We start from the raw sequence: 26,692 nt of genomic DNA, 5'->3' as shown, positions 1-26,692 counted from the left end.
AACATCTGCTGTAGCAAGGGCAACAGCAGATAAAATCTCACACAGAGAATCAGCGGGTAACGATCTTAAATCAATAATAACCTTCCCACCGAACATTATATACCCCCCCCCCCACACACACACACACTCTCTGTAACAGTGGCAATACTTACACACCCGTTCCATTTGGAGGAAAGCAAAGTCAACAGATGCGTGTCAGGATTAGTGAATTGTTCAATATTGAATAAAATCCGTATTACCGACCTCCGAGAAAACTGAGGACGAATCTATGGGCATCTGGGATGGAATAGTTCTGAATTAATGTCCAAAGAACTATTAATGATCTGAAAAGTTCAATTTAAAGATGGAAGAAGAAAATGTTTTGACTTCTGGGCAACGGATGGAGACAGTTGGCTCGAAAAATCACAGAGGAAGGCGTTAAAGGGGGGGGGGGGGGTGAATGAAAGCACCATAGAGTGATTGGTAATGTTCACTTTTGCTAGTGTAAATGGCACAGTAATATTACTGCATTTACATAGGAATAAAATGCTGGAAAAACTCGGCAGGTCTGACAGCATCTGTGGAGAGAGAATGGAGCTAACGTTTCTGGATGACTCTGTCAACGCTGGAGCGAACTGGAAATTACGTCAGATTTATACTGTTGTGGGGGAGGGGCGTGGAGCGGATGGGGGAATTAGATAGTGGATCAGTGATAGGTGGAGATTAACAAATATATGGACAGGTGCACAAATGGAATGTATATGCTGGTGATAATGGCTAAGAAGGATACTGTTATTGGCACATTAAGAGCTCAGAATGTGTCAATGGCAGTACAGCGGTAAGCAATGTGTCAAAGGACTACCAAGGTACAGATGACCCCAGTGTCGGGGAGTGGGGGAGGGGAGACAATGGTCAAGAAAAAACGGATCGATGAAAGATATGAAAATAAATTGATCGAAAAAAAATGGAGTGAAGGTGGAGGAGAGAGTTCACAGTCCGAAATTGCTGAACTCAATGGTAAATCCGGAAGGCTGTGAATGATATGACTGGAAGTGGTTATTCTCTGTTCTTATAGGGGGTTGCGTTTGTTGCTGTTTTACGATGGTCCCTGACTATGACACTCACTGTCAGGCTGGATTATAACGTCTGATAATCGGTGTGTGAGCACCCTCTGCTGAGCACTAACTGGAATTCTCACTGTGGGGTTTTTGTAAGGGGTCCATGAGATCGGTATCACTGTGGGCTGCAGGGCGCATGAATATACCGCACTGTCAGAGATCAGGGTGTTGGCAATCATTAGCTTGGTAATCTTCGCAGTTTTATCTAAAGTAGCTGAAAAGCGGTCACTGATGTCGCTGTGTCTGAATAGTTTCCCTCCCAGAATATGAAGCAGATAATATGGAGGGTGCCCGGCGCTTTGACTGTACCATTACACATACGGATCAGAATCGCTTGTTTTCAAAGTGCAGGTTAATGTGATATTACTTCCTTCTTCAATCGTCATTTTTGCAGCCGGTTGCTCCACTGTGTCTTGGTGGCTCCATTCTGATATCAAAATAGAGGGAAAACAACAACAGTATCAGTCCCATATTCATCTATTGATGCATCATAATCAGCATCACTATTATTTTATCAATAATAACATCTGGGTTAGAACAATGAGGAGGAGACTGAGTGTTACTGGGACTTACTGAAAAATGATATAACGATGAAGATCGGAGTGACACGGTTCCTCATGGTCCTTCTGTAACTGTGCAGAGAGAGAAAACCTCTGTCAGAGACATAAATACAGTTCCCGCCCCCTGCACGGCTGGTTCAACCAATGAACGGAGCAGCCAATAACCCAATCAGGGCAGAGCAGCAAACGGAAGCGGTGTGCGGGATGACGCAGACTCAATGTTGAGTGCAGTGTGCGCAGCTGCACTCAGAACTGACGGAGCGGAATTAGCAACGCTTGAGTCTCCAAACGTCTGAGACCATCTTGCAACTGCTCACTGTTCAAATTGCTGCAAATAAATAGACGGTAGAAGAATGAAGGAAGGTAAATATCAGGAAGTCCGAAAATGGCATGAGCCCTTTCGGCCTATCCAACCTGTATCTTATGAGATAATTAACCAATTCGTCTTTCAGCCTAACCCCTCCCGCATTTTTTCACATAGCCCGCCAATTCCCCTTTCCTAGATCATTCCCTTTTGAAAGTTACATTTAAATTTTTTCCTGCCAGCCTTTTTAGGCAGTAAATTCTAGATTTGAAGACATCTCATTTTAATCAAGGAATCTACCATCTCTCTGTCTTTTTCCTCTTAATTAGGGATGCTTGGGCTATCATTTTAGTGGAAACAGTTGCGTCCACAGCGATTCCTAAGTAAGTCTTTCCTTTTACTGGTTTGTCTAACAAGAACAATCTCAGTTTCTCTGCGCCGTTCTCCTTTGTGAAGTCTCCAATTCCTGGTACAATTCTAGCCTATATCCTCCACACCTTCGCCCACGTCTTCAGATTTTCTTTTCCGAAAAACTAGTTTTACCCATGTGAACACTTATTGAATAACATCTTTTGAAGCATAAACATCACGAGAAGTAAAGAGTCTGTCTCATCAGCTCCGATTTACATTTCCAGGAGGCAATATTTGACACTTCTAAAAAAATCTAAATCAATTAACACTAAATCCACCCAATGACCTCATTCAAGTCCCGATGGAACCGAATCCGCCAGCAGGGGCAGGCAAATTGAAGCATGCTAATCCTAAAGTCCCGTGTGGCCACGTCAACGCCAATAGGGATGGTAACTTCATAGAATTTACAGTGCAGAAGGAGGCCATTCGGCCCATCGAGTCTGCACCGGCCCTTAGAAAGAGCACCCCACTTAAGCCCCACATCTCCACCCTCTCTCCCCGTAACCTCACCTAACCTTTTTGAACACGAAGGGCAATTTAGAATGTTCAATCCACCTAACCCGCACATCTTTGGACTGTGGGAGGAAACCGCAGCACCCGGGGGAAACCCACGCAGACACGGGGAGGATGTGCAGACTCCGCACAGACAGTGACCCAAGTCGGTATCGAACCTGGGACCCTGGAGCTGTGAAGCAACTGTGCTAAGCACTGTGCTGCCGTGCTGCCCTGAGTTTGGTCACAGTGGGTCTGGCCTCCTGCAGTGTGTGGGTGGAACACTGAGCTATAAAGAGACCGGGTTCCCATCCTCCTTCTCAATCCCTGACTTATTACATTCCCGTTCACTGAGAGAGATTGAGTCAGACATGTTTCTGATAATACTGACAGCGCTGTTGCATCGTAAGATCACCAGGATAATTTAGCAGATTGACGGAAGAGTTTTTGCTTGTATTTTATAGTTGACCAGAAGATCGATATTGGCGGCCGGTTTAGTTCAGTTGGCTAGAAAGCTTATTAGTGATGCAAGCGCGGGTTCAATTTCCATAGCGGCTGAGGTTATTAATGAAGAACCTGCCTTCTCAACTGTCCCTTGACGGACGGGTGGGGATGCTCAGGTTAAATCGCCACCATTCAGCTCTCCCCCTCAAAGGGGAAAGTAACCTAGGACAATCTGGGACTATGGCAACTTTATCTAAATATATTATCATAGAATTTACAGTGCAGAAGGAGGCCATTCGGCCCATCGAGTCTGCACCGGCTCTTGGAAAGAGAACCCTACCCAAGGTCAACACCTCCACCCGATCCCCATAACCCAGTAACCCCACCCAACACTAAGGGCAATTTTGGACAATAAGGGCAATTTATCATGGCCAATCCACCTAACCGGCACACCTTTGGACTGTGGGAGGAAACCGGAACACCTGGAGGAAACCCACGCACACACGGGGAGGATGTGCAGACTCCGCACAGACAGTGACCCAAGCCGGAATCGAACCTGGAGCTGTGAAGCAATTGTGCTAACCACTGTGTTACCGTGCTGCCTGGTAAATGGGAATTTACACACCCATACAGATAGACACAACTCTCGATCGATCCTCTTTAACACGATGCTCTTATGCTCATTCACATTCACAGGCGGATTGCGTGTAGTTCCCGTAACTCAACCTCCGGTGTCCTTAACTGTGTTAGAAGAAGGATCGGCGCAGTTAGACTGTGAATATGCAGACCAGCTGATATTCACCATGCAATGGTATCTACAAAAACAGACACAAACTCCAAAATGGATAATTAGCAATGCGGTAACACTGAAAAAAGATGAAATCTCTGGACGATATCTGGCCACGAGTCGACAAAGTCTGGTTACCTCAATATAAGCAGCCTCAGTGTGGAGGACGGAGCGGTCTATTACTGCGCAGCGAGGCAGCGCGTCAAATAAAAGACAAGAGCTGGTACAAAAACCTCAGCGAGTACTTACCTCTCGGACAATTAATTGCGATGCCTCGTTGCCCTTGTCCAATTCAAGAGAAATCCGGTCGCCGAATTCCTGGGACCTAGCTCTATGTCCGCAGTTACACATTTCAGTAAATATCACGGCGCTTACCCCGAATATCTATGTTCCAATGGAGGTCGAAATCAACCAACAGATATGGACTGAGTATAACTGTGCAGTGCGGGCTGTTCTTCCAAACAGGGAGATAAACAGTAGGAAAGACAATGGCAGATAATGAAAGAGAGACATGAAGGCAAACAGAGCGAGACAGAGAGAGAACGGAGAATTTAGATGAATATACTGTGAGAGGGAAAAATGCAGCAATACTGAGAAATGGGAACTAATAAATGAAGAAAAACAAATGACAGATTTACAGGGAGAGACTGTGATAGAAAAAGTGAGCTAAATAGAACGAAAACGTTCGAGATGTTGGGATGAGAACACGATGAAAGGGAATGGTAGAAATGAGGGAGATAACGAGTGATAATTAGTGGGACAGAATCAAAAAAATGAGGGAGAGGTGAAGGCAGAAAGGGAAAGAGATGAAGATAAGGTGAAGAAACAGTGAAAGGAACAGATGCAGGAATACTGAGACAATACACTTTCTCAGGTGGGCTATGCGCATATCCAGTAACTCAGTTGACGGTGACAATAACAGTGTCAGAATGGGATTTGGTGAAGTTAGATTGACAATATAAAGATCCCAACATGTACCAAATGCAATGGTTTCAGGAGAATCCGGTACAGCCATCGAGATGGATCATCACCAACACCTTCGTAACGAAGAAAGATGAAGTTTCAGGACGATATCTGGCGGTTGTTGACAAATCTAAACAGAACGGTTAGCTCAGTATAAGCGCTCTCGGCGTGGAGGACAGGGAGGCCAATTACTGTGCAGTGTGGCACAGAGTTAGAGAAAATCTAAAGTGCCATAGAGAAGCGTCGGTGAGTATTTACAGCTTCACTGAGGCTCCTTTTCGCGATGAGGTGTTCCTGTGCTCACGGAAGCAGTAGAGTCTATTTACCGAACATTTTTCTGTCATGTAGATCAACCGAGGAAGAGTTTGGGCAATGTTGAGAGCTATCATGCCGCGAATTTTATTGTAACTTTAAAAACCGGAATATCTACCTAGCAGCAGAGGGAAGCAGTCAAATGATAGGCGAAAATCATGGCCTGCTCTTCAAGCTTAGTCCAAGGGCAAAGACTCCTCATTACCTGTTCCTGTAACGAAATGCAGAATGGATCAATATCTGCTGCGGTACTTTATGTACACAGTGGTTAGCACTGCTGCCTCACAGCTCCTGAACCTGTGGTCGATTCCCGGTTTGAGTCACCTTCTGTGCGGAGTCTGCACGTTCTCCCCGTGTCTGCGTGGGTTTCCTCCAGCTGCTCCGGTTTCCTCCCACAATTCCCGAAAAGACGTGCGGTTAGGTAATTTGGACATTCTGAATTCTCTCTCTGTGTACCCGAACAGGCGCTGGAAAGTAGCGACGTGGGGCTTTTCACAGTAATTTCATTGCAGTGTTAATGTAAGCCTACTTGTGACACTGATAAAGATTGTTATTACAATGTACGCTTAATATACAATAACCGCCGAGCAACACGAGAATTACTATCAGTTGGGACATGGGAAGCACAAGATGCCGGGTTTGACTTTAATATAAATCAATTTGTCGATCGAAAATACTTGAAGTTTCCATTGACACGACATGTCTGATGTTGGATTCCCACGCTGATCAGAGACATACTTCGCCCGATTGAGACAAAGGGGCGCTAAGGGCCAATTAACATGGCCAATCCAGATTTCCTAGACATCTTTGAACTGTGGAAGGAAATCGCTTCTCGGCCTTTTGGCTAAGGTGAGCGTGAGGTCAGGTGTAATGCCTGCATCTGGTATGTTTCTTTTGTGGGGACCGTGAATTGGATTACATTTGAATTGGTTTTTGGAGCAGGCAAGGAGCTGCATTAGGGGTTTGCCCCTGTCCACACTCTGAGCTCTGGCTTTGTAACTCTTGTAAAGTAATGACAATGAAAAAGAAACTTAAACAGCCAGAGGAAACCTTCGCAGACACGGGGAGAAAGTGCAAACTGCACACAGTCACTCACGGCCGGAAGTGAACCCGGGTCCCTGGCGCTACGAGGCAGCAGTGCTAACTACTGTGCCGCCCCTGTGTCACCGCGCAACCCCTGCTTGGAGGGACAATAGAGGCATAGATGATAAAAGCAGGGAGATCATGTTGGAATTGTACAGAACTGTCGTGAGACCACAGGTGAAGTGCTGTGTGCAGTTCTGGTCGCCACATTATAGGAAGGATGTGATAGCACTGGAGGGGGTGAAGAGGAGATTCACCAGGATGGTGCCTGGGATGGAACATTTAAATTATGAAGAGAGGTTGGATAAGCTTGGGTTCTTTTCGCTGGAGCAGAGAAGACTGAGGGGCGACCCGATCGAGGTGTACAAGATCATGAGGGGCAGTGTGGATAGGGAGCAGCTGTTCCCCTGAATTGAAGGGTCAGTTACGAGGGGACACAAGTTCAAGGTGAGGAGCAGGAGGTAATGGGGGATTTGAGGAACATCTCATTTACGTAGAGGGTGGTGACGGTCTGGAATAAACTACTTGGGAGGGTGGTAGAGGCAGTCTGCTTCACATCCTTTAATTAGTACCAGGATGAGCACATGGCACGTCATAACATTCAAGGCGATGGGCCAAGTGCTGGCAGATAGGGTTAGGTCGGTCGGTCCGGTGTTTTCCGCGTGTTGGTGCAGACACGATGGGCCGAAGGGCCTCGTCTGAACTGTGTGGTTCTGTGTGTCTGCGATTCCGAGTGCTGTAACATTCCTGTCATTAGGTTCATTCCACGAGTTACACACTTCCGGGTTTGCCACGTACACATTTATATCCAGATATTGGCTGCCCAATACTACTGGCCTTGCCTTTCACTGGAGTGTCGCTGGCAATCGGAGGAATGCATTTCTCTGCTGCAATGAAGCAAGACGTGATAATTTTCTGATAACAAGTACCGCGAACCGGCTGCGGCATAGGATTCACCACACCATTGAAGGATAACGAACACTCACTCAGGGAAATGCAGGGCCTTTTCATTGCCATATGAACATCCGACATAGTAGCAGGGAGTCGGTCAATCGGCCGCTCGAGTTTACTCCACAATTCAATTAGATCATGGCTAAGGTGACCATGGCCTCAGCTCCACATCCCGTGTAACCCAAGGACGCTGGCAAGAGGTATAATCAGTAAGTCCGCAGATTCCGAGAAAATTGTTGATGTGGTTAATAGTGAGGAGGAAAACCTTAGAATAGTGGCAACTGGACTCTGAAAAGTGCGAGGTGATACATTTTGGCAGAACTACATTGAGGAATTGGTAGGTAATGGAGGATAATAGAATGGATTGTCAGGAGTCCGTAAGGAGCAGCTGATGAACAATGTAGGTTTGAGTGGTTTGCAGTTTTTGCAGCTTGAGAGGTAAAGGCTCAGAGTGCGGAGTGACAAATGCAGAAATGAGACCTTCAGCAGGTACGTTAGAAGTAGTGGATATTGTGAAGTTCAAAATAGGTGATCTTGGTGGTATGTGAGCTCTAAATCTCAACACTGGTTTGAACTGAGCACCAATTTTATGAAGTGGCGAGGTTATGCATGAAGTTCAAATGATATGAGGGATAGAATCATATAAGAGCAGGGAGGCTATGGTGGAGCTGTTAGGACACAGCTGGAGTATTATGTGCAGTTCTGGTCACTACACTGTAGCAAGGATTTGATTGCAGTAGAGAGGGTGCAGTGGAGAGTCACCAGCATGATGCCGGGGGTGGAGTGTTTCAGCTATGAAGAGAGGCTGGTTAGGTTGGGGTTGTTTTCCTTGGAGCAGGGAAGGCTGATGGGGGACCTGATTGAAGTTTATTAAATCCACCTAATCCACCTATTCTGCATGTTTTTAATCCACAGCATATTTTTGGATTGAGGGAGGAAACCAAATCAGACACGGGGAGATCGTGCAAACGCCACAAACGCGCCCAAGGCCGGGATTGAATCTGGGTCCCTGGCGCTGTGAAGCAGCAGTGCTAGCCACTGTGCCACCCCAAATAACCAAACTCTTTGAACACATATTTGACCATATGACCTAAATGTTCCTCTGAAACTCCTTTGGACATGTAATGATTTGAAAAGCTCGACATGTACATAAATTGCTGCATTTGTTGTAGTTCAGTGAGACCTGCTAGTTTACTGAGTGAGCGAGTCTGTACACCAGGATATGAACATGAAGCAGGAGTTAAGGAATCACAGATGGATTCGTCACTGTTATATTTGTTATGAATGCAAATTGCAATCGTCAACTGGAATAACTGTGCAGGTGGACCTCACCTCTTGCTGTTTTTGAGTGTTGTTTTCTTTCAAATTTTGTCACTCTGAGTATGGAAACTGAACTGCCGATGAGGACGCGCCCCCTGCTGAGCAGCGGCTGGAACTGCCAGTGTGGGGTTTTTGTACAAGGCCCACCATATCTCTGCAGCAGTGTGGGCTGCAGGGCACAGAAATACACGGCGCGGTCGGAGATCATTGTGTTACTGATTGTTAACTCGGTAGTCTTGTCTTTTTTATCAAATGTAGAAGAAAACCGATCATTGAGGTCGGTGTTCCTTTGCACGTTCTGTCCAATGAGACGAAACATGTACATTGGAGCTTTCTCGGGCTGCTGACTGTACCAGTACACATACGGGCTAGAATCGCTTGTTTTCAAGGTGCAGGTTAATGTAACTTCACTTTTCTCTTTAACCGTTATTTCAGGTTCCTTTTGCTCCACGGTGTCTTGATGGCTCCATTCTAATAGAAGTGACAGCGATAATGACAATCAGAGTCAGCCTCATATTTAGCAATAAAATAATCTGCAAAATAATCACTGTCATTTTACCAACAATAACATCTGGCTTACAGCAGTCAGGAAGCGACTGGACTGTTCCTGGGAAGGAAATACTTACTGAGAAGTGAGATAACAATGATGAGTGAAGCGAGATGGTTCCTCATGATCCTCCTTGAGGTTGTAATTCTACAATGAGAGAAATTCTCTGTCAGAGACAGAAATACAGATCCCCGTCCCACTGCACTGCTGATCCGGCCAATGAGAGGAATGAACCACCAGCAGCAATCTATTCAGTAACACAATTGGGTCAGAGTGAGAGCAGCAACCGGAAGCTGTGGGCGGGGATACCGCAGTCTCAATATTGAGTGAAGTGTGCGGTGACTCTCAGCTGCACTCGGAACTCTGGAGCGGAAATAGTGACGGTTGAATCTTCACTACACCATCCTGCACCTGCTCGCTGTGCAAGTCACTGAGAAGAAATATATCGGGAAGGACATGAACGGACCAGAATCTAGAATCTTCGAGTCAGGGATGAGGCCACACTATCTATATTGCCCGAGACACTTTGAAATCGTTGTCTTATTCTTCTTTCAAAAATAGCATTTTCTATATGCCCCGGTAATTCCCTTTACATTTCCTTCTTAAAGTTATTGCTGAATCTTCTTCCTTTATTTAGACACGTCTTCTATAGTTGAGCAAATCGCAGTGTCCCTCTCCATGTGGTCAACTGTGAGCCTTGAGGGAGCAGCGGGAAACCTGTGACCATGTCGCCCTCTGGTGGATATGATCATAACTTGACACTGGTCGGACACTTGAAAACAGAAAATAAGAATATCAATTCTAGGGGAATGAACGAAGAAGGGGGAAATATACACAAAACCTGCAGCTTATCTACAAAGATCATCCACACCACTTGAACAGAAGGGAATATAAATTAATATTTGAGCATGCTTGGTGTGGTTGTTCATTGTGCAGCTCAGAACGGGAAATACCGACAGGCAGCAACTGGGAATTTTCATTCTTAAATTAATTTGATTATTGTTTTATGTCCTGGTGAGTGTTGCACAAGCCTGGACATTCACCAATTTACTTTATAAATAGACGCTGCACAAACGCACACTGCTTACTGTACTGGTATATTTTGCTATTAAGAATGAGTATAATTTATATTCAGGTGGGCAGCCTAGTAGGATAGTGGTTAGCACAATTGCTTCACAGCTCCAGGGTCTCAGGTTCGATTCCCGGCTTGGGTCACTGTCTGTGCGGAGTCTGCACATTCTCCCCGTATGTGCGTGGGTTTCCTCCGGGTGCTCCGGCTTCCTCCCACAATCCAAAGATGTGCAGGTTAGGTGGATTGGCTATGCTAAATTGCCCTTAGTGTCCAAAATTGCCCTCAGTTTTGGGTGGGGTTACTGGGTTATGGGGATAGGGTGGGGGGGGGGGGGGCTTGGGTAGGGTATTCTTTCAAAGAGCCGGTGCAGACTCGATGGGCCGAATGGCCTCCTTCTGGACTGTAAATTATATGATGATCACATAAGAGACTTAGCACAATGGGCTAGATAGCTGGCTTGTAATGCAGAACAATGCTAGCAGCGCGGGTTCAATCCCCGTACCGACCTCCCCGAACATGCGCCGGAATGTGGCGACTATGGGCTTTTCACAGTAACTTCATTTAAGTCTGCTTGTGACAATAAGCGGTTGTTATTATTCTTAAATGTACGAGATAAAACGACAAGCAAGGTGGGACGCTGGTGGGAGATCTTTGACCCCCTCTGATTACAACATCGTTGAAGTGCTGTTTTGTGCATTAACGCTTTGACAGTTTTTGTCCAGGTTCATCGGGTTCTGTGTGTCTGTGGGTCCCACTGCGCAGTAATACACCGCGGAGTCACTCAGTTGTGCCTTAGAGACTTTCAGCGGGACGGTCCGACCAGATTCATCGAGCTTCACTGAAAAGCGGTCCCCAGTAATGCCCTCCGTTTTTTCGCTGTATCTGTTCCTCTGCAACAAGTACTCCAAGGAGCCGCTGGGATACTGACGGTACCAGAACAGGTAAGGAACGTCGCTGCTTGTAGATGTGAAATTACAGAACAGTTCAATGTCACCTCCTTCATGGACTGAGGTTTCAGCTGGTGTCTGTGAAACCGAATCTCCTCGGCAATACTCTGTAAGAGCCCAGAGCGGTATTAAATTAAACAACGTCGCTCCACTATCTATCCCCATTATCAGCCGATCACCCCCAACACTGGGAATTAAATCATAAGTGTTAAGCAGAAAGACATTCCCCACAAAATGTGACTCAAGGAGGCGGGATTTTGTTCAGAACAAAAAGCCCTTTGAACAACTTTCAGCACTTTCCAGCGGGGTAAGAATAGGGGCAGTGGGGAGAGAATGCGAATTTCCAGAAGAGTTTTCGGCGTTAAGTTCAGATCGGTCTGAATGGGTGTTTCTGCACTTAGGATCAAGGTGTAGATATTTCTGTGTTGTCTATACTGACCTCTTAAGTATAAAGTATGAGATAGATGTGAAACGCAGAGTTACATAACATTCGAACTTACCAGTTAAGACAGCAGCAGCTGTGAAGATAAAGGATAAAGTAACAGTGAACATGGTCACAAGGAGATGATGGCGGGTTTGAAGAGACTTCTTCCACCTGAAATAGTTTTCACTCAAGAACTGGGTAGAGATTGACTCATATCCAGCCTCTTTGCGGATTGGTCGGTTCTTGAAAGAGACAGCAGGGAATAGCCCATCAACCGTTAGTCTTCAATTCATCCAATCAACTCGCAGTTTCTTTGCTCTCAGATTCATGACGTCAGAGCTGGGCGGGGCAAACAGAGTGAAATTGAACCTGAAATTCTCACCGAGTGTAAATTGTTGCCTTCGAAATTGGGTATTCTGGGATCCGTCCTATTGAGAAGAAGGCGATGAACTTCCACAGGAGGGCGTGTTTGGTAAATCATTCTAAAGGTGTTCTCTCACATCGAGGAACAGTTTGTGCAGAAAGCCCACGGTTCGCCCATGCAGATGTCCAGTCTGTGAGATATTTAATGTGGCATCAGTGCCGGAAATTGACACTAATATCTCTGCTGTATCCCTCTGATGTTGTATATTTGTCACAGATTGTATGTTGTGAATATCAATCTTCACACCGACAGTGTTCCTCTGACCAGACTACACGCAAATAGTTTCAGTTCAGAACGTATATATTCAATACGAGGTCTTACAACACCAGGTTAAAGTCCAACAGGTTTGTTTCGATGTCACTAGCTTTCGGAGCGCTGCTCCTTCCTCAGGTGAACGAAGTATTTATTCAAGTTATAGAAGGGGAGCTAAACACCCACAAGGTGATTTAACGGCTCCCCGATCATAGAAAATACAGAACAATTATATTTTTCATATATTTCAGATAATTATCATACTCTAACAAAAATAATACTGTGGCACAGTGGGTAACACTGCAGCCTCACAGCGCCAGGGACCCGGCCTCATTCTGTGTGGGCTTCCTTCCGGTGCTCCGGTTTCCTCCCATTGATGTGCAGGTTAGGTGAGGTTACAGGGCGGGCGATTGGGCCTAGGTAAGGTGGTCTTTCTGGGTATCCCTGCAGACTCGATAGGCCGAATGGCCTCTTTCTGCATTGTGGGGATTCTGGGACACAAACAGCAGATGACATCCTTCCCTTGTGTCACAATCCAGCAATTCACAGCAAAGCTCTTTGTTTTCTGATTAATGATAATAATGTAGAGGGAGGTGAGGGTGAAATTGTTCTCCTTACAACAGGAACGATGACTTCAGTGAAGACAATGTTGGTCACTGAACAGGATCAGTCTTTGAGGTGGGATAGCGGAGTGACATTTAATGTATTTATTTTGTCAGCGCCCGAGATTCCCTCAAAATAATCTGCTCAGCGGCGGCAGCAAGCAGAAAGATGCTGGATTGAATTAACACAAACAGGTATTCAGCAAAGCTGATCCACACATTGTGATTCCTCACATGATATCAGTTCACAGTCAATGAGAGGATGTGAGAGTGCCTTGCCTGTTTTTCTGTGGACTGACTGTGGCTCTGTAACAGTGTGTGTCTCAGAGCACAGTGATACACAGCAGAGTCAGAGACACGGACCCCGGTGATACTTAAAGGAACTGTTTTCTCTTCCTGGTCCAAATGAACAGAAAACCGATCGAGGAAATGTGGGGACTTATCTCCCCCTGTCTTGCCGTACTTGTTCAGCAAATATCTCGGAGATTCCCCGGGGTACTGGATGTACTAGCAGCGGTAGGGATAGGTATCGGTTGTGGAGTAATTGCAGTTCAATATTATCGCGTGTCCCTCATGAACCGTCACATCAGGCGGATCCTGGGAAACTGTATCCTTTCCCTCTGTTCCTGAAATAAAGAACAGACCGTGTTAAACATTTGAGATTAAACCTGATCAATGCACACAGGCATATTGAACAGTCGACTCACCGGGTAACAGAACCATGATTATCAGCAAAGGATATACGCAGCACATGGTGTGTGCTGTGCAGTCCGATTAGCAGAACAGAATGGTTCAAACTGCGGAACCTTTCATTCTCATGTTTAAAAGTACAAACAGACAACGGATTACTGCCCTTATTCAGACACTGAGGGCGCTGCTCACGGCGGGGATTGGCTGATTTTTAAAAAAACAGACACGCACTGTCAACCAATCAGTATCACTAATTTGTAATTAACCCAGCCACTCTCACCTGTTCCCCCCGAAGTCCGCCTGAGGATATCGCGCTTCTCGCCGCTTCTCTTGCTGCACAGTCAGCTGCAGACGCTGAAATGCGCACTCAGACACACACATACATGGAAAAATACAGGCACACTCACACACACTTTCACACACAAACACATGGATACACACATAGAACAGCTGCCGGCATTTGGCGACTAGGGGCTTTTCACGGTAACTTCATACTTGTGACAATAAAAAAAGGTTATTATTCTGGACAGGCACGCACACACTTTCTCACACACTGAGACACCCGTACTTGACACAAAAACAGACGCACACACAGACACAGAAAGACAGACAAACAAGCGCAGATACACGGTCACCTACAGACACATAAACATGCAGAAATAAACACGCAACAAACAGAAGCACAGGCAAACAAACACGCGCATACAGATACACACAAACAAGCACACAAATAAAGCAACACACACAAAACACAAACATACACAGGGGCACATACACTCACGCACACAGACAAATAGCCATTCACACATATGCACACGCAAAAACAGACACACGGGCACAAAGACTACACAGACACATAAAACCACACACAAACACAGAAAAACAGGCACAGTCGCATCTAGAAGGCACAGACAGACGCACACAGACACAGAGACATGTACATAAACATAGACACCCAGATGGACACACGGACATACACATATACACACATACACAAACACACATAGACACACAAACACCGGTACACTCACTCACACACACAAACACACATGCACAAAGACATACACACGCACCTACAGACATTATAGGATGCAGACAGACAAAAACACACACACGCACACTAAGACACAGAGATAAAGAGACATGCCAACATACACAAATACAAACAAAACCACACCAAGGCAAGTACACACACAGGTAGATACACATATATACACCCACACGTACTGGCACACACACATTAACACACACAGACAAAATGCAGACACGCAGAAACACAAAGACAGACCAACACTCACAGGCACACTCACATAGTCATAACACTGACACACAGGCACACACACAAAAACGCGCACGCACAGACACAAAACAAAGACACACACAATTAAATACTGACAAACGCACACACTGATCCACACAGGCACGCACGCACACAAAGATACAGTCAGACAAACATGCGAAAACATAGATACACACAAAATACACGCACAGACAAGCGCAAACTAAGACAAACACAGACCGACACATATCCATATGAACAAATCACAAGTACACAGACAAACACGGAAACACACAGATACAGGGGTAATAGATATAGGACAGAGGTCAGAGGTAGGTTCTTTACGCAAAGAGTAGTGAGGCCGTGGAATGCCCTACCTGCAACAGTAGTGAACTCGCCAACATAGAGGGCATTTAAAAGTTTATTGGATAAACATATGGATGATAATGGCATAGTGTAGGTTAGATGGCTTTTGTTTTGGTGCAACATCGTGGGCCGAAGGGCCTGTACTGCGCTGTATTGTTCTATGTTCTATGTTCTATACAACCACCTTGGACGCACACAAACACAAACAAATCACACACCGACACGCAGTGGTTTGCACTGCTGCCTCACAGCGCCAGGGATCCGGCTACAATTCCAGTCTGGGGTGACTGCCGCTGTGGAGTTCGCACACTGTCAGCGTGGGTTTCCTCCGGAGTCTCCGGTTTCCTCTTTCGGTCCAACGATATGTTACTTACTTACTTTCGCTCCAGGCCTCTTGCTGATTCATCCTCTTTCCTCTGTATCACTTCTCCATGTCTCTCTCACATATTGCTTCATTTGCCCTTTCATTCAATTGAAAATTGACGCTGCATGGAATTGAAGTGATCCGTCAAATAGTTTAACTGAAATAATGCGGGAAATATAAAACGAATGGGTAAAAGATACACGAACTGATTATAGATTTGAAAGTTATGCACGGACACTCGACTGTGTTTGGCGTGAAAAATATTTAACAAGTGATGAAGTAGCGCCATCTTGTGCCCAGTACAAGCCGCTCTTTTGGTAGTGGGGAAAGCTGATCGAGAGAACCCCACACAGGTACATGCAGAGACACACAATACAGCCACTTGCATCTGCACTCAATGATTTGCATACTCGACCACATACTCGCTAACAGAGACACACAAACGCACACACAGGCACGTAACTGCCCAGACATAAGTGCCGATACAAACTGATGAATACATATTGCACCCGGATGCGCACACACGCAAGCACACATATACACAAGACAAATACACACACAACGCACACACACGCAAGCAGACATACAGCACACATACACCAACACAAACACAGGTGGATACGCCGTTGTTGATATCCGGTGGTGTCTGTCGAGGTACATTTAACTGCACCGTACACAGGCGTTAACGAATAAAACCTGTAGAGAAATTGTTCTGCAATCTGATCCACTCGGGTTCTTTGCATTTGTGAAAATATTTTCCAACCTGTCGGAACATTCCGAAGGATTACGTGAGACGTTGATTCGCGGGTTGTCCTTTCTCCCTGCTCAAAGAGGATACGAGGCACTATCCTCACTTTCAACATTCCGCCAGCCTCTACCTACTTTTGACTCTGATTTCCAATGCTTTGTTTGAACTTCAGGCGAGTGAATGTTCATGGGGGTCGTCAGGAAAGTGGAGTTAAGGTCACAATCCGAATAGCGGTCATCCTATTGGTCGAGGGTGTAGGATCGCGGGGGGGGGGGGGGGTCAAAGTAGCACAGTGGTTAGCACTGTACGTTCACAGCACCAGGGTCACAGATACGATTCCCTCTTGGGTCACTGTCTGTGCGGAGTCTGCACATTGTTCCCGTGTCTGCGGGTTTCCTCCGGCCGCTCCGGTTTCCTCCCACAATTCCCGAAAGACGTGCTGTTAGGTAAATTGGACATTCTGAATTTTCCCTCCGTGTACCCGAACAGGCGCCGGAATGTGGCGGCTGGGGCCTTTTCACAGTAACTTCATTGCAGTGTTAATGTCAGCCTACTTGTGACAATAAAGATTATTAATTAAATACAATGGTTTCTTTTGCTCGTGTTTCTGATCTGTTCTTGTGTTTACCTTCCATTTTGCTAATACGCACACGGCCCAAATGTCACTAAAATATAAACTTAGATCTCACGTTCCTTAGGAAAACCCTATGGTCAGTGTGTCCTAATACAAGGGGACAATATCTCTCAAGGGTGACAGTCTATGACGAGGAGGCTGTGACGCCGACTAGCCAATGTTATTGTCGTAGAAATGTCAGAAATTCTGAGGAGCAGAGTTTAGTTCGGATCACTTTAACTGTCTTGAGGATAGAAAAGAGGAGTAATAGACAGGCAGTGGTATCCGGAGGACTTGAACAGAATCTGCTTGTTTGTTCATTCAAGGATATAGGCTTCGCTGGCCGCATCATTGATATCCCATCGCTTTAGAAACTGGCGACGAGCTGCCTCCTGGAACCGCTGCCCTCCAAATTACAGAAATAGAACTGAAATGGGAAGTGACATCAGAGTTTGGAGAAGACTGGGACTGCGGGAACAACAAGAGCAATTAATGATATTTGCGAAAATAAACCATATAAATATTTCCAACATGTTATTGATCATGCGTTTATCGTACCAACTCTATCGATTAAATTCAGAGCAATCACACAATGTTCTGCTGCATAGATAATTAACTTGTTCACGTGTAAGCCAAAGGAGAAGTGAGCAGCTCTGCAAAAAAACACCTCCATATATCGGCAGTCTGATTCTAGCCAATCAAATCGTAGAGAAAAACGTGTCTGAACATTTATCCGGTGCCTCTTCCATTAGCCGGATATTGAAGACGCTGATTGACTTCGTGCTCCTCTGATCTGAGCTGTGCTCCGTTTTCTTATTGCCATTTTTATTGAACGATGTGCTACACGGTGCAAACAAAGCTGCTGCCTTTCATTCTGGTACTAACTTGTAGGTGTAGGAAATTTACTCCATCATCTGCACAGAATGTTTATTTATATCGGTGATGGTCCAGTGTCTCATTGCCTGAACGTTTTTACAGGTCGATGTCGCTCGGAACAAGTTTTCCAAACTCCCACTGCGAGAACAGTCCAGAGCGGAGATTCGGTGCAGATAAACTGCAGCTATGACATGTCCAGCATATACGAAATGTATTGTTACAGACAAAAGTCTGGTCAGGGTCTGGAGTGGATAATAAGGCGAATATCGGCTGGAAAAGAGAGGGCCGATTCGTATTGCACCTTTCCACTGCAGATAAACAGGGCAAATTGGTTATTGGACACACAGGGAGCGCAGACACCGCTGTTTATTACTGTGTGCTAAAGCCCACAGTGGAAGAAAAGGCGCCAGTCACTGTACAAAAACCTCCTCCTCTTTACAATTGCTACATCAATCGACCAAACAGCAAACGGTATGCATTTGCAGTACGAGAGCAGGAAATGGGGGAAAAAGGCTCCCGGGCCTTTGCAATTTCATTCTGCTCGTTTGCCTGCACGAATATGCTAACAGTCAGAGCATACATTATCCGATTGAACAAACAGTCACTCAATCAATGAGTGCGGTCTATCTGGTGAGGAAATCTACGATGATTAATTTTAAGGATTATAATCAACTGTCTCGACTAGGAGTAAAATAGAGTTGAGGAGAAACTACTTCTCCCAAAGGATTGTGAATCTGTAGAATTCGCTACCCCAGAGAGTGGTGGAAGCTGGGACAGTGAGTAAATTTAAGGAGGGGTTGCACAGAAGAGTGAATAGTTGCAGGAGCACTCACCGCCAGAGGGCAGTGCGAATCGGTTCGAAATTCTGAATGTGGGCGGCCCTGTGTGAACGCAGTGGCAGTGTGAGCCGCTGCTCGTTTGAAACCTCAAGCGGTAAAGCCCAAGATACGGTTTCTTTTTCTTCATTTCGACTGGAGGAAGCCTCTAAGTTGCATCTGAACTGGGTCTTTGGCTCATTTTTCGTTCATATTAACTTAATCTACGTTTCCTGGTGCCAATCTGAACACCCAGGAGAATTGCTTCCGCCGACATTTCAGGTGATTTGATAATGGTCCGAGTTTACAGAGTCTCTTTGCTGTTCTTCACTCTGATCAACACCGCTGTGACCGGAGAAGATGAGCTGCTGCAGCTCCCTCGGCGGATGGGTGTTCATGAAGCGGGAATCGTGTCCATGAACTGCACCAGCACCGTCGTGATGAACATGCTGCGTTGGTACAGGCAGCAGCCAAATCAGCCACCCCAGCATCTTGTGCTGGCCACAAGAGAAACCGATCAACCCGCGAGGATCACTGCCTCAATCGGGGGAGAAAACAAACACAGTGTCCTGACTGTGAGAGAAGCCCGAGTTACAGACACTGCCACCTATCTCTGCGCCGTGAGGCACAGTGTTAGAAGTAGATGGAGAGCTCGTACAGAAACCTGCACTGAGTGGGAGCACTGCTCGACTGTGCTCGGAGAATCGGCATTGTGATTGGCGCAGTAATAATACAACTGCCTGGGAAATGAGAGCAAGAGCCAGAAAATATAACAGAGGAAGGATTAGAGATGAATGAAATGAAAATCGCTTATTGTCACAAGTAGGCTTCAAATGAAGTTACTGTGAAAAGCCGCTAGTCGCCACATTCCGGCGCCTGTTCGGGGAGGCTGGTACGGGAATTGAACCGTGCTGCTGGCCTGCCTTGGTCTGCTTTCAAAGCCAGCGATTTAGCCCTGTGCTAAACAGCCTCAGATGAAGAATGTTAGAAACATAGACAAAGAGAAACGAGGAACAATCAGGCGAGCGAGATTGAGTGCGCAACAAAGGTAAAACTACAATGTACAGGAATCGCAGAGAATATAAAATCAAAGCACTGTGGAAAAAGAAATGAGATAAAGTGAAAAGGAACAAGCATCATGCGTTTAAAGATGAGATCAAGTCATAATTGTAAATCATCCCAAATCAATTTAAATTTTCTCTTCGTTAACACATCTCACATTTCCTTGATAATTAGACAGTTTAATCCTCTGAAAACATTTTCTAATAACTGGTCCTTGGATATCGCTGCAGTAAATGAACTATTTTCTCGTTGTTCTGCAAAATTCTTTCCGATCACCGCCCCCCCCCCCCCCCCAGCTTGCAGTGATCCCGCGCTCCTCATTATAGCCTGTGAAATGTATTCGTTTTCTACCAACGGTGTCTAAACTAACAATATGCTCTGAACAAATAGACAATGTGCACCGGCTGTGGTCAAAGTGACGCAGAAACGGAGAGAGAAGATTGAGAAAGGACTGCACATTAATTCAGACAGACAGGGAAGCTCACAAAAAAGGCTGAATGTGAGTGAACACAACATACTTTGATTTATGAAATTAATTTTCAGCATGGATCCTAGTTAGAAGTAATTAATATAATTATTCAGTTCCTGCTCAATTGTTTTTGTTTAGTGTTGTGTTTTGTTATTTTATTAATGGCTCTGAGACCCCCACAGGCTGTCGACTCGTTTCTGTCTATCAGTGCGAGCGCGCCCTCTGCTGATCAGTAACTGGAACTCTCAGTATGGGTTTTTTGTACGAGAGCCCCTCGACCTGCAGCAGTGTGGGCTCCATGGCACAGAAATACACCGCGCTGTCCGATAGACGAGCACTGGCGGTAGTTAAAGTGACAGTTTTGTTTCCGCTGTGCCAAACAGCAGAAAGTCTTTCTGGTAAATCTTCAGATGTATCTCCCGTGCTATATATAACGAATAAATAACTGAGTGCTTCTGCGGGAGACTGGCTGTGCCAGAGCAGATTTCGAGAACCAGCTGCCGAGTACCTGCAGTCCAATGTGACGGTCTGTTCTTCCAGAACGGTTAATTCAGGGGGATTCTGGGACACTGCATGTCTGCCATTGGTTCCTGCAACACATTACAGAATCTGTTAAATGTCTGTAAGAAAACCCTGGCGACAGACACTGACTATTAAAATACAGACTCACTGGGTAACAAGACCAATAGGATAAGTGAGAACATGGTTCCTGCTTTGGAATTTCACAGAAGTCACAGCAGTTTTAAAGTATATGAACACTTATAGTCTAACATGAGAGAAGTAAATGCAGATCATGGGCAGGCTTCATTTATTGGGAAACTGAGGGGCGGTGTCCAATGGCATGATTGGCGGGCTGTGCGCAGATCCAGTAACTCAGTCACCGGTGACAATACCCGCATCAGAAGGGGGTTCAGTGCGCTTCGATTGCGAATATACAGGGAACGATTCTCCACCCCCACACCAAAGTGGCCGCGCCGTCGTGAACGCCGTCGAGGTTCACGACGGCGCGGAATGGCCCCGGTCCCGACCGATTCAGACCCTGACAATGAGCCAGTATCGGGGCCGCATCATCTACCCGCTCCAGGCCTTGTCGCCCGCGTAAAAGCGGCGCCGCATAGATGACGTGGCCGGCGCCGCATAACGGACGTCGTCCGTGCATGTGCGGGTTGGCCGGCGCCAACCCGCGCATGCGTGGTTGCCGTCCTGTCCAAATCCGCCCTGCAAGCAGATGGGGGACGGATCTTGCGGGGCCGCGGAAGGAAGAAGGTCCTCCTTCAGAGAGGACAGCCCGACGATTGGTGGGCACCGATCGCGGGCCACCCCACATTCCAGGTGAAGCCCGGTGCAGGAACCCCCTCGCCCCCCCCCACAGGCCGCCCCCCAGCGTTCACGCACCGCCCACGACTGCAGCGACCAGGTGTGGACGGCGCCGGGGGGAACCCGCCGTTTTGGCCTGGCCGCTCGGCCCATCCGGGCCTCAGAATAGCGGGGGTGCCGGAGAATCGCCATTTTGCGTGTCTCCGGCGATTCTCCGGCCTGCAGCCCGCGAAACTTGACTGGGCCGTTCCCGCCACTTGGGAGAATCGCGGGAGGGCGTCGGACCGGTGTGCCCGGAAATTTTGGCGGCCCAGGGGATTCTCCCAACCGGTGTGGGAGTGGAGAATCGCGCCCACAGACCCGACTATGTACCACATGCTATGGCAGCACAGCCGCCGAAATTGATCATCATTAACATATTGGCGATTAAAAAAGCGGAGATCTCTGGGCGATATCTGGCGGCTGCCAACAACTGTAAAAGGAATGATCATCTCAATATAAATGCGCTCAGTGTGGAGGACAGGGCGGTCTATTACTGGACATTGAGCACAGTGTCACATAGCAGCTAAACCACGTACAAAAACCTCAGAGTTTTTTAAATTCCACTAATGTTGTGTTCCTGCCCTTGACCGATTCTCCATGTCCTTGAACTTCTCCTGCCATTTCTTATGCAGCGCCTCGTGCGCCTCCACCTTCACCGCCAGGCCCACTATCTCGTCCTCATTCTCCGAGGCCTTCTGCCACACCACCCGGATCGCCATCCCTTGGGCCTTCTGGGTCTCGACCAGCTTGCCGATCGTAGCCTTCATCGACTACAGCAGCTCTGCTTTCAATTCCATTAAGCAGCGCTTGAGAAACTCCTGCTGCTCTTGCGCCCACACTGCCTGGTCGCCACCCACCGCCATCTTGGCTTTCCTCCCTCGCACTTTTCGCTGCACCAAAATTACTTTTTTCACCGCTCCACTCCTGGTACAATCCATACAGTGCCGGGGAAATCGTACTGTCATCTTCCCACACTGGGAACCATCGAACAAATGCCGCTGGGGCCCCTCAAAAGAGCCCAAAAGTCCGTTTCTGGCGGGAGCTGCCGAACGTGCGACTTAGCTCAGCATAGCCGCAACCAGAAGTCAACCTGAGTATTAGTCAGGTTAAAGGTACTGTCTACCTATGTGACAGGAAGTATTCCTGTATTAGTGTGTGTGTCTGTGGTTCTGTGTATGAGAATGTGGTTGTGTGTGTCTGCAGAATATCTGTGCTGCTTCTAATCAGCTGCAACACAAACTTCCTCTCTCTGAGCAAATGATGTTGGTTCACTGAGAATACCAGCCAGAGATTTGAAAAGTACCACTCAGAGATTCATAAAATTGTAGGAGGCCATTCGGCCCATCACTTCACCAACAACCCTTTGAAAGATCAACTTAACTAGGCCCAATCCCCTGCCCTATTCCTGCAACCCCACCCTAAGGGGCAATTTAGCATAGCCAATCCACCTAACCTGCACATCATTGAACTATGGACAGAAACCAGAGCACTCTGTTGGAGGAAACTCACGCAGATAGGGGGGGGGGGGGGAATTCAAGGAGACTGTCACCTCCAGCCACAGAGATCACCATCCCCCTGATGTGGGTCCAGTAAACTGTTCCCACCTGATCCAGGGTCATATGCCTTTTCTGTCTATTTAGCTGATGCATTATATCTAAACTGCTGCATCTTAATCAACTGCTTTATATTCACCTTTGATTTCAACCCCCTTTTTGGATAATCTGTGACTCCCGGACACTTGTCCGTTAGAGTAGCGGAAGGTCTGAGAACTGAAATAATGCAGAGTAATGATGAGGTGTATTTCTATCACCACTTTTCTTTGAAATCTCCCCCTAAACCAAAAAGAGTCAAAAAGGTTCTTTAAATGGTGTACAAGGAGTTTCACTCCTTAAGGCAGACTTAAGTAGGTGCTATTCAGGGTCAAACTAATATTTCAAGTTATTCCTGGTATAACCTAGATCTACAAAGAAGTAAAATATCTTGCTTCTGGAGAGCCGTTCGAGTTGATCAGACCTTTGTGACCCCCTTCACAATCTCTCTTCTTGTCTGTGGGTGTTCTCAGTAGTTTTGATTCTCTGTTCGGCTCCTCAGTACTGCAGTCCCCATGCACCGAAGTAGCTGTAAAAGCTCATGCTGGTAATTAGCGATTCAGGGTATTTATTACCCTTCTAGCAGCCTTACCGTTTACATGATCTTCTCCTGAAGTAATATCTTCTGCTTATTGATATATATATTTTGTCCATTTCTTAACATATGTTTAATTCTGCTGAAGCGTAAGTACACCTCTTTTTAATGTGGTGTTAACATGACCTTAGCTTGTCAGACTTTTACTTAAAGAGTGATACATCTGACCTTAGCTTGTCAGATCACTGGCAGGGAAGCTTCCTGCTAATTATTTTGTTGTATTTCAGTTTTTTAACCCCTTATCATTTTTAAGCATTGCACTTTGTCATATTCCTTTCAAATGTTTCAAATGACATTCTTTCTATTTTACTATTTTACAAAAGTGTTGGTTGCTTTTTGGGAAGAAATTGTACCATAGCAAAGGCAACTGTCATATCCAGATTTCCACTTTTAACTGGTGTCATTAAGTTTCTATCTTTCACAAATAAACATTATTTCAAGTAATTCAAACTTAAGACTCTGGCAATTCCAATCAATTGCTTGCTAAAATAATTACCTTCTATCAAAGGGACTTGTTCCCTTTATGTAACTTAAAACTTAACTTTGCTAGAATTTCTCTAACTTTAAGAAAGGTATTGGGTTACAGCACGAGTTGTTGCGAGGTGTCATCTCAAAGCCTGTGTGATAATAACTGTCTGCAGTCTGAAACGTTTTGCTGCTGTTAACCCTTTGAGAGACTTCTGCTTTAACTTCTCTATATTATTTTTAAGCATTGCATTTTCTCATATTCCTTCGGGTTGATCATCAGACCTTCATATTTCAAATGACATTCTTCCTATTTTAATTTACAGGTGTTAGTGTGGCTCAGTGGTTACATTCCTATCTCTAAAGTCAGCAGGTTCTGGGTTCAAATCCACCTCCAGAAACATGAGCATCAAATCCAGGTTGATGATCTGATGCAGTCCTGAGGGAGCACTGCCCTGTCAAAGGTCCAGTGTTCCAGATCAAATCTTCAACTCTGGGCCCATCTGCCCTCAGTTGGGTGTAAAAGTTCCCATGATGTTATTCCAGAGAACATGGGAGTTCGCCCTGGTTTACTGCTTAATATTCATCCCTCAACAAACATCACTGAACAGATTCTCTGGTCACCGTCACATTTCTGTTTGTGGGATCTTGGTGGATTGGCTGTGCTAAATTGCCCCTTAGTGTCCAAAGGTGAAGTGGGGTTACAGGGAAAGGGTGGGGGAAGTGCACCTGGGTGGGGTGCTCTTTTGTAGGGTTGGTGCAAACTCGATGGCCAAATAGCCTCCTTCTGCACTGTAGGGATTCTTCGATGCTGCCAGACCTGTTGAGTTAATTTAGCATTTTCTGCTTTTATTCTATATTACACACCCTTTTAATCCACTTATTATATTTATTGAACACTGTACCATCGACTACCAGGAAGTGTGTTGATGTTTCAGCTATTCTGGCCTTGGGTGACTGTGTGGAGTTTGCACATTCTCCCCGTGTCTGTGTGGGTTCCCTCCGGGTGTCCCAGTTTTCACTCTGTCCAAAGATGTGCAGGTTAGGTGGATTGGCTGTGCTAAATTGCCCCTTAGTGTCCAAAAAAAAGTTAGGTGGAGTTACTGGGTTACGGGGATAGGGTGGAGGCATGGGTTTAAGTAGGGTGCTCTTTCCAAGGACCAGTGCAGGCTCGATGGGCCGAATGGCCTCCTTCTGCACTGTAAATTCTATGATTCAGTATGATTTTCTCTTTCATCTGATGCAATGGGTCTGTCTGGTAATATTTCCCTGATTGTATTACAGTGGTTAGCACTGTTGCTTCATAACGCCGGGGTCCCGAGTTCAAATCCTGCTTGGTCACTGTCTGTGCGGATTCTCCCCACGTCTGCATGAGTTTCCTCCGGGTGCTCTGGTTTCCTCCAAGTCCTCAAAGACGTATTTGTTAGGTGAATTGGACAGTCTGAATTCTCCCATAACACGCACCAGAGAGTGGCGACCAGAGGCTTTTCACAGTCACTTCATTGCAAAGTTAATGTAAGCCTATTTGTGACAATAATAATAATCTTTATGTGTCAGGGTGTTTGGTATTTTAGGGAGCAGGTAGAACTTCCTTGGTTCGACCTGTTGTCATAGATTATCATAGAATTTACAGTGCAGAAGGAGGCCATTCGGCCCATCAAGCCTGCACCGGCTCTTGGAAAGAGCACCCTACCCAAGGTCAACACCCCCACCCTTTCCCAATAACCCAGTAACCCCACCCAACACTAAGGGCAATTTTGGACACTAAGGGCAATTTATCATGGCCAATTCACCTAACCTGCACATCTTTGGACTGTGGGAGGAAACCGGAGCACCCGGAGGAAACCCACGCACACACGGGGAGGACGTGCAGACTCCGCACAGACAGTGACCCAAGCCGGAATCGAACCTGGGACCCTGGAGCTGTGAAGCAATTGCGCTATCCACAATGCTACCGTGCTGCCCTCGAATGCTGTTCCACAATGCTGTTCCACATTGTATCCACAATGCTACCGTGCTGTCCCCTCAGATATTCCATCTGTTTTTGGTTAATGTGTCTGGAGTCTTTGAGTTCTTCCAGTCTGTCTCCAATTCTCCTTCCTGTCTCGGGTATATGAGTCAAGGGATCTTGGGACTGTGATTCGTGTTGTTTAGTTGTCTGTCTGTCTCCTGCAGGTATTGTTGTCTCTCAATAATGACTATGATGCTGCCCTTGCTTCTGGTCTTATGAACATATCGGTGTTGGATCCAAGCTCCCGGATTGTCTGTCTTTCTCTCCGGGTAAGATTCTGTTTGTCTCTTGTATTTCACTGTGATAGGGCAGAGACCTGATTGAAGGGATTCAAACATGGAAGTTCTGGGAATGATGGACAAGGATTTGGAAGGTGGTAACATGTTCAAAGAGTTTGGA

The 26,692-nt window shown here is 46.2% G+C and overlaps 1 protein-coding gene across 1 annotated transcript in view; it reads left to right on the top strand.

Annotated features, from left to right (window-relative positions):
- The window catches only part of LOC140419035 (uncharacterized), a 529,091-nt gene that overhangs the window by 389,185 nt on the left and 113,214 nt on the right, over window positions 1-26,692 (top strand). The gene's annotated exons all lie outside the window — the stretch shown is intronic.

This window comes from Scyliorhinus torazame, chromosome 5 (assembly GCF_047496885.1).
Source record: "Scyliorhinus torazame isolate Kashiwa2021f chromosome 5, sScyTor2.1, whole genome shotgun sequence".
NCBI classification, from domain to species: Eukaryota; Metazoa; Chordata; class Chondrichthyes; order Carcharhiniformes; family Scyliorhinidae; genus Scyliorhinus; species Scyliorhinus torazame.
Note: the sequence above shows the minus strand (reverse complement) of the source record. Positions and strands in the feature narration are given on the sequence as shown.